Genomic DNA, 8392 nt, shown 5'->3' on the forward strand with positions numbered 1-8392 from the left:
AATGGGCTTGCAAGCAGATTAACGCAGATGAGGGGTGTGTGTGTGTGTGTGTGTGTGTGTGTGGAGGAGGCATGAATGGCATAAAGATAACCATAACACACAAGCACACACACACACACACACACACACACACACACACACACACACACACACACACACACACACACACACACACACACACACACACACACACACACACACACACACACACACACACACACACTACTTATGGAAGCACAGTGAAATATTAGGATTCAAAGTGGATGAATACATTTAGGAGACAAAAATGAGGGAAATCAAAAAGCAGTAGAGGATACACTGCATGAAAAGAGGAATTTGTGGATGAGTTTTGCACCTTAAATTGCCTCATACCTCAAGCCACAGCATTTGCGGCTCCCCCATGCCCCCCTCCCATCCCCTTCTTAGAAGAGCCTTTAATATGTAAATGCCAGTGATCAGGTCGGGAGCTGCCCCAGTCAATTTCAAGTGGGGTGGGGTGGGGTGAGGTCAGGTGGGTGGGAGGGAGTGGGGGGTCGGCAGGCCTGTTTCTAGGATTTTGGGGTCCCTAGGCAACGGGATTGTTGGGGGCCCTAGGGCATTTTTTGGCCTTTTACTAAAATGTGTGTGTGTGTGTGTCTGTGTGTGTGTATGTTTTTTCACGCTGCCCAGTGGTGTTTTTCAGAATCACTAACCATTAAACCAGGGGTAGGGAACCTATGTCTCGAGGGCCCTTGAGGCCGTTTTATCCGGCCCCTGATATCATTATAATGTTTTGCAACTTCACATGAAATAGGCCTATGACATATTTTGCAGGCCTAAAGGAATCTTAGAAATTACATTTCCAATGCAATTAAGTTATATTCAGGGGACCTAGAAAAGGTGGGGACTGTTTTAAAGGTGTCTACCTTTAAAGATGTCTATATGTCTATATAGGCCTAAAGGTGTCTATATAGGCCTAAATTTTATGGGGAAATCCTGATTTGTGTTCATAGTACGGCCCCCGGAGGATTTTATGACCATGGTAGGAATTTGAAGTGGCCCCTCGAATGAAAAAGGTTCCCCACCCCTGCATTAAACCTTTCTACTAGCCACAGCTTTGCTGTCAGTACATTTTATTATGATACTATAAGCTCAGAAATTAAGTTGATCAAACAATTCGATCTGTGCTATTTATTTAAATGAACCTACAGAATAGGCTATCAAAATAGAATCATCTGAATGATCTTTCTTGGACATACATTTTGAAGTGACCCTTCGAATTAAAAAGGTTCCTCAGCTGCTTTTGAGGAAAAACATCAATGTGCTTGGCCACTCTGGTTTTTAAATGGCGTTCTGAACTAAAGCAAGGATTGTTCAAGTTAGTTGAAAATAGACCGTCTCTGGTTAAATTAGTTCTACACCAAGCCTTTAGGTGGCAGTAAAACGAATTGGCACAATGCGAATTCCACACACAACAAAGAAGCCATCAGCCGCGGTCAACATCACCTTCCTGATTGAACAGAACCACGCGCTGTCTGTGTGGTTTACAAGTTTCTTGGCGATATGGGGGAAAAGTTCCTCACATACCAACGGAAAATGGGCGTCATATACATGTAAGTACATTTTACTCAACTGTGGTTTAAAGTTTCAGTACTCAAGAGCGATTGAATAGCTCCTCTGATAGCTGGTAGCTCAAGTCCCCTCAATGTGACTGCACTAGGTGCTGCTGTACGCTAGTAAATTCTGATGACTTGCGAGCATCGTAATGACAAAATGCTGTGGTGAAACGGTGAATATGTTAAGTATACTTGTTGATGGTAAATTGTTTGACATTGCTCGTTCTCAGTTGCCTTTCCCCTGCCTAAAGATAGACAAAGGCTACCGTTAGCATGCTATTGCGTTAGCTCATCAACTAGATGCTGGGCACTGCTCATTTTTCACGTCTGCCCGGTATTTCGCTGATGAACTAACGCTTAGACGCCTTGCCAATGTATTTTACAGCGGCAAAAATGCATAGGCGACGTTGGAAAGACTGGTGTGCCGTCTGGGTATGTTGGTTTTCAGTGCTGGGCAGTAGCGACAGGGGCGTATCCGACGGGGGGGATGTGTACGTTGCATCCCCCCCACTTTTAGTGGAAAGCCATTCCATCCCCCTCACTTTTGTCAAACTAAACATCACTAAAATAAACATTTGATATTAAATATTACATGTTCGCCTGTCTATAGGGAAATTAAAAATGTTTGCTTTCGTTGTATTACTAGGTATCACTGTACATTCCAGCGCAACAGTTCCGTGAATATAACTACAGCTGTTTGAGCAGCCTGCAGAGCATCCTGGAGGCGGTGCTGACAGAGCACGCAGTCACAGGTTTTCATGGTGCTGCTGTAGACCCAAGGCCTATGCTGCACGCAGACGCCCTCAACGAAGTGTCACTGAAAAGGATTTAATAACGGACTGTTTTAGATTAGCAAAAGTTCATTGCCTGTCATGATGAGGGAAGCATTTTCAGCCGTTGATAAACGCATATTGACCGGTCATATTTACATCCCCCCCTTATTTGAAAAAAAAACATTGTCTGATAGTGGCGGGTCATGACGAGCTGTTCAGTTGCACCGAGTTACAAACATTTTGTTGGCACCACTCCCCCACTCGCGGTGAAGAAAAGATACAATCGGTCAGAATTCTATAGCTTGCAAGTTGCTAGTCTAGTCAGCAGCAAGGGATCATTCACAAGCGACTAGCACAGCTCCCAACAGAACCCCAACATGCATGGCATTGGTGATGACAGAAAATAGCCTAACTTTTATTTAATGTCTTTAAAGTGCAATAAAAATTGTACTCTCGCCGAATGAGACGCCAAGAAAAGCATGGATAGTATGAACTCAGGTAGGATCTTTTCCCCTCCTCAATCATGCCCGCGCGCCGAGCAAAAAAATTTAGCCTAGGCCTACTGGTGAGCTTTTGCGTCATTTCATGTTTAGCCTACGTATCTGCTTTCTACGAGCTACTCGTCTGATTGCTAACAATACTTCACTTTTCAACATCAAGCAAGAGGCAGTTTTCAGCTCATGTAAACTTCTGGTGAATATAAGAGGTTGTCTGTCTGACTGTGGTAAATTTAAAGGAAACAACCTTCATTCATTTGTTGTTGCTCATTTGTTGCTAGTGTCTAAGTTGCATATTACACTATTTTTGTTGTGTTTACGACCACGTATTCGAGGCAACACAGTTTGGTTGTTGCAACCTCCTTGTGCTGTGGAATGTGCTGCTATGCTACATATTGGAGACTGGCATCTGTGCGTGTCTGTTATAGCGGTTGAATGGGATTGTGCTCAGCTCAGACTGAAAGCCTGTTTGCAATGAGCAGCCTCCTTGCGATGCGAGCTCGGATACATGCCGTGGAGAGGAGACACCACGCCTGTCTGCCCAGCCATGAGACTAGTTCTAGAGTTGAGTGAGGGACAAACTGCTTAGAACTAATGGTTTTCAGCCAAGTTGCAAGTTGACCCTGTGTTGCCTGCTTGCGTATTACAGCCTTAATTTAATACCAATTTAATACACAAGTTACAACAATCATCACTAGGCCTAGTATTTAAATAGCCTACCCGTATCTGCTTAGCAACCCAGTATGGAAAAAATCACCAAAGCATTAGAATGGATGAAACAGATAGGCTAAATATGATTTGGATTGGATAAATATGAACGGCTTGTTGATGGGTTGATTGATTTTAGGGGCAGATATTTGGCTCTTGGGTTGACAAGGTAATTTCTTGTGTGTGTGTGTGTGTGAGAGAGAGAGAGAGAGAGAGAGAGAGAGAGAGAGAGAGAGAGAGAGAGAGAGAGAGAGAGAGAGAGAGAGAGAGTTTACTAAATGAAAGCAAAACTTTGTGCAATGCAAGCCCAGCAGAGAGAGAAAGTCATGGATACTGATTGCATTCCAGAGAGTTTGGATTTGTGTGTGATACAAGATACTGTGATGCATATAAATATAAGTATGGGTGTACTTGCAAGAGCAATGTGTTTCTGTAACTTACAAATACAGTATTGTATGGTATATATTATATAAGAAGTCCTTTTGAAAGACCTAGGCCTACTAGGCATGTTGAAATTTGCACGCGGGGCGCGGGGGGGATTTGGGGCTATATTTCACCTCAGAACCCCCCCACTTTTTGAAAGATGGATACACCCCTGAGTAGCGAAGCGACTAGTTTAATTACATTCTCTAGTAGCTTGGTCGTAGCGTCACTACTATGTATCGAGTAGCTAACATCCCTGTAGTAATGCTATTTTTCCTCAAGTAGCGACGTTGTCTACAAAAGCTACAATTTGTCCCCCATCGATTTTACTCAATGATTTTTGTTTTACTTTCTCTATCCTGAAACCTAGGCAGTCACACAGGGGTTCCAAGACCCACCGGCGTAAAATCAAGTCAAAGGTGGGATATAATTTAGTTCCATGCTACTTTGAAACGGTGGTAGATGGACACTTCCAACTGAGATCGCTTCCGGACGTGCAGTCCCAGGTGTTTCTATCACTCCCGGACGTGTAGTCCCACCCGATTATATTTCACGTATTATCATACACTGCCACATACAAGCAATGTAGGGTTAGGTTTAGCGTCAAGGTTAGGGTTAGGGTTAGAAACAAAAAACTAACATCAAAAAGATAACTAGCTCCGTTATATGGCGGTGGACCGATAGTCTGGCTAGTGGGAGCGAGCCGACAGGGGAGCGTCCTGCGTTGGGAGCGTCAATCAGGGAATCGTTCTCAGTAACGCGAGCCCAATGTATCAGCGCGAGCTCAATGTCGACCAGAGTGGTCAAGTTGAGCACGCCACCCCGAAATCAATGTGAAATACCCTGCCATTTGCAACAGTAGGCAACCTGTCCTTAAAAAGTATGGGTCCTCAAAACAGCACTTGTTGCACAAATAAGTGTAGATGGCCTCTTCAAGAAATTGAAATTATGTATGGTCACTTTTTCTTATTGTTTCACGTGGAGGTCTACTGACCTTGTCTAAATAATGTAGGCTAGTTTATGTCCATGTATTATATTAGGACCCAAGGTTAATGGGTTATTCTATTTACCATGTTTTCACAGGCTGCTGTCTCATAATATGGCGAAGACGAGTCACCTGAAGGCCTAACTCGCCATAGAAGACTGAAAGAATGTAAGATTAACTTCTTTGTGACCAGTATGACTTGCTCATTGATACATTTGCTATGTCAATATGAGGTGCATGGCAAAGTATTTAATTTATTTGTCTCGCTTCTAGGAGCCGTAGAAACAACAGGGTGTTCTTTTTCAGGGTATTCTTTTTTATAGAACTGGACAGGTCATTTATTCGTTACCCTTGTTTTTGAAGTGTCCTGCAGGATGCTGTGTCCTGCAATCCTGTGTGCTGTGCTACAGACGCATGTGGAGGTCAACCCAAAATGGGCACAGTCTCACCGCAGAAGAGTGAAAGAGGGTAAGCTTAACCTATAGCCTACGTCAGGGAAGGGGAACGTTTCTCATTCGAAGGGCCGCTTCAAATTCATCCGAGGGGCCGTAAAAGTCCTCCAAGGGCCGTACTATGAACACAAACCAGGATTTTCCCTTTCACTTTAGGCCTATATTGAAGGCAGCCACATTTAAACAAACACCACCTTCTTCAGGTTCCCTGAATATAACTTAATTGTATTGCAAATGTATTTTCTAAGATTCCATTACAAAATATGTCATATTTCATGTGAAGCTGAATAGCATTAAAATTATATCGGGGGGCCAGATAAAACTGCCTCAAGGGTCGCAAACGGCCCTAGAGACATAGGTTCCCCACCCCTGGCCTACATTGTCAATATGACTTGTGCTACTTTATAGATAAGTAATCAATGCTGTGCATTGCTATGTTTTGATTTATTTTCTTACATCCTACAGATCCTGGCAGGGAGACGGTAGTGTCCTGCAGAATGGTGATGGGCCAATCTTACAAGAGACCACAGAAAACTGATATAGTGTAAGATTATCCCTGTTGGGCTCAATAGGTCTTGCTTATTGACATATTTGCTATGTCAATATGAGGTGCATGGCAAAGTATTTATTTATTTGTCTCGCTTCTAGGAACTATAGAAACAACAGTGCCTGCTGCAGTATAATGAGGACACCCTGAGCAGAGAGCTCCAATAGACCCAGGTCCAGTGTCTTGGCAGTGTGAAATGGCACTGATATGGGTATGTACTAATGTCAGTTAAAATGAATGAATGAATTAATTCTCATATCTGAATAATGTGAACACTGGATTTACCACACACACACACACACACACACACACACACACACACACACACACACACACACACACACACACACACACACACACACACACACACACACACACACACACACACACACACACACACACACACACACACACACACACACACACACCCTAGGCCTAGATGATTTGGACCCAAGGTTACTTTTACCACAGCTCTGGCACATCAATTTTCATTTGTTTAATAACTGGTCAGGTAATTTATTCATTCCCCTTGTTTGTTTTTTTTGTTTTTTTTTGTAGTGTCCTGCAGGATGCTGTGTCCTGCAATCCTGTGTGCTGTGCTACAGACGCGTGTGGAGGTCAACCCAAAATGGGCACAGTCTCACCACAGAAGAGTGAAAGAGGGTAAGCTTAACCTATAGCCTACGTCAGTGGTGGGGAACCTTTCTCATTCGAAGGGCCAATTCAAATTCATCCGAGGGGCCGTAAAAGTTCTCCAAGGGCTGTACTATGAACACAAACCAGGATTTTCCCCTTCACTTTAGACCTATATTGAAGGCAGCCACATTTAAACAAACACCACCTTCTTCAGCTTCCCTGAATATAACTTAATTGTATTGCAAATGTATTTTCTAAGGTTCCTTTACAAAATATGTCATATTTTATGTGAAGCTGAATAACATTCAAATTATATCGGGGACCAGATAAAACGGCCTCAAGGGTCGCAAACGGCCCTCAAGACATAGGTTCCCCACCCCTGGCCTACATTGGCAATATGACTTGTGCTACTTTATAGATAAGTTCTCAATGCTGTGCATTGTTTTGATTTATTTTCTTACATCCTACATATCCTGGCAGGGAGACATAGTGCATGAGACCATAGAAGACTGAAATAGGACATTATCCCTGTTGGGCTCAATATGACTTGCTTATTGATATATTTGCTATGTCAATATGAGGTTAATGGTGAAGTATTAATTTATTTGTTGTTTCTACAGCTCCCAGAAGTGAGACTGAGTGCCTGTTGCAGTATGACGAGGACGCAGTGACCAGAGACCTTCAGTAGACCCTGGCTGAAGAACATGAAATCAACTGCAATGTTTATAATGTTGTACATACCTGTATAGTCTGTATTAAAAGGCAGTACCTGTAGTATTTTTCCTCTTACTTTCATATTTACCACATATTTACTATGAATTGACAACTTTTACTAAAATCCATTTTTGTACGTGCCCTGACTAAAACTATCCTTAAACCTAACCTGACAGAGATGTAACAACAACCTGCTCTTAGCAATGTGGCAGCAGTCTACTTGGATGCAGCGGGGAACATGGAACCCTTTTTTGAAAAAGCATTGTATGTTTCTGAGTTTTATGAATTGTGCCCTTCCCAAACATCATGCATAGGCTAAGCGTATCTATGACACGCTGATTTGAACTCACTATCGCGTGTGTCCAATACGCATTTTCAAGTTAAGTCGTGCTCCACAACGCCCTGTGACAGGTTAGGTTTAGGGATGGTTTTGGTTTAGGCACAATTTAGGTAGAATTTCGCCTAATCGTGCTGTTCTTGGCAAAAGTAAAGCAGCAGAAACATTACTTCACTGACAGGTTAGGTTTAGGGGTGGTTTTGGTTAGGGCACAGCAAAACATATTTGCGTTTAGTAACAGAAATGCGCTGTGACAAAACAAAATCGCCGACACGGCGGGAAAACTGCGCAAACCTCGTCACTAGTCAAAAGTGCATGAAAGCGCTTTACCGTTGCGTTGAGGAGCACGCTTTGAATTCAAAATGCGTCGCACCATGCACTAGCGTGCGATACGTACGCGAAAGCATGATGACAGCCTGCCCAAACTTAACCTGTCGGTAATGAAATGTTTCCTAGTTGTTCATTTGTGACCTGAGTGCTGTGTACATCACTGCATATACAGTATAGGCCTATTGTTTGCAGGGTATGTGTGTAGTTGCATGGTTCTTGTCAAAGTGTGTGTACATTGTTTGCTTTGGTGTGATATTAAAAGCGTTTTTTTTTAAATAATTTTCATTTCATTCATTTTCATTTTATCAATAAATTCACATCATGCATGCTAAAGCCCCATCACAGTGCAGCCTATAATGATGTGAATATACAAAGTAAAATCAACCTAGGTAGGC

The 8392-nt window shown here is 42.8% G+C and overlaps 1 long non-coding RNA gene across 3 annotated transcripts; it reads left to right on the forward strand.

Annotated features, from left to right (window-relative positions):
• The first annotated feature begins 1495 nt into the window (after positions 1-1495).
• On the forward strand, positions 1496-7782 carry LOC134467506 (uncharacterized). Of its 3 annotated transcripts, XR_010038589.1 has the most exons (8): positions 1514-1592; positions 4367-4415; positions 5080-5149; positions 5345-5449; positions 5899-5977; positions 6082-6191; positions 6539-6643; positions 7237-7782. It is a non-coding gene; the product is annotated as an uncharacterized LOC134467506 (long non-coding RNA). The 3 variants fall into 3 exon arrangements; XR_010038590.1 differs by lacking the exon at positions 4367-4415 and having other exon boundaries at positions 1496-1592; XR_010038588.1 differs by lacking the exon at positions 1514-1592 and having other exon boundaries at positions 4217-4415.
• Positions 7783-8392: the final 610 nt, after the last annotated feature.

This window comes from Engraulis encrasicolus, chromosome 17, assembly GCF_034702125.1.
Source record: "Engraulis encrasicolus isolate BLACKSEA-1 chromosome 17, IST_EnEncr_1.0, whole genome shotgun sequence".
Lineage (NCBI taxonomy): Eukaryota > Metazoa > Chordata > Actinopteri > Clupeiformes > Engraulidae > Engraulis > Engraulis encrasicolus.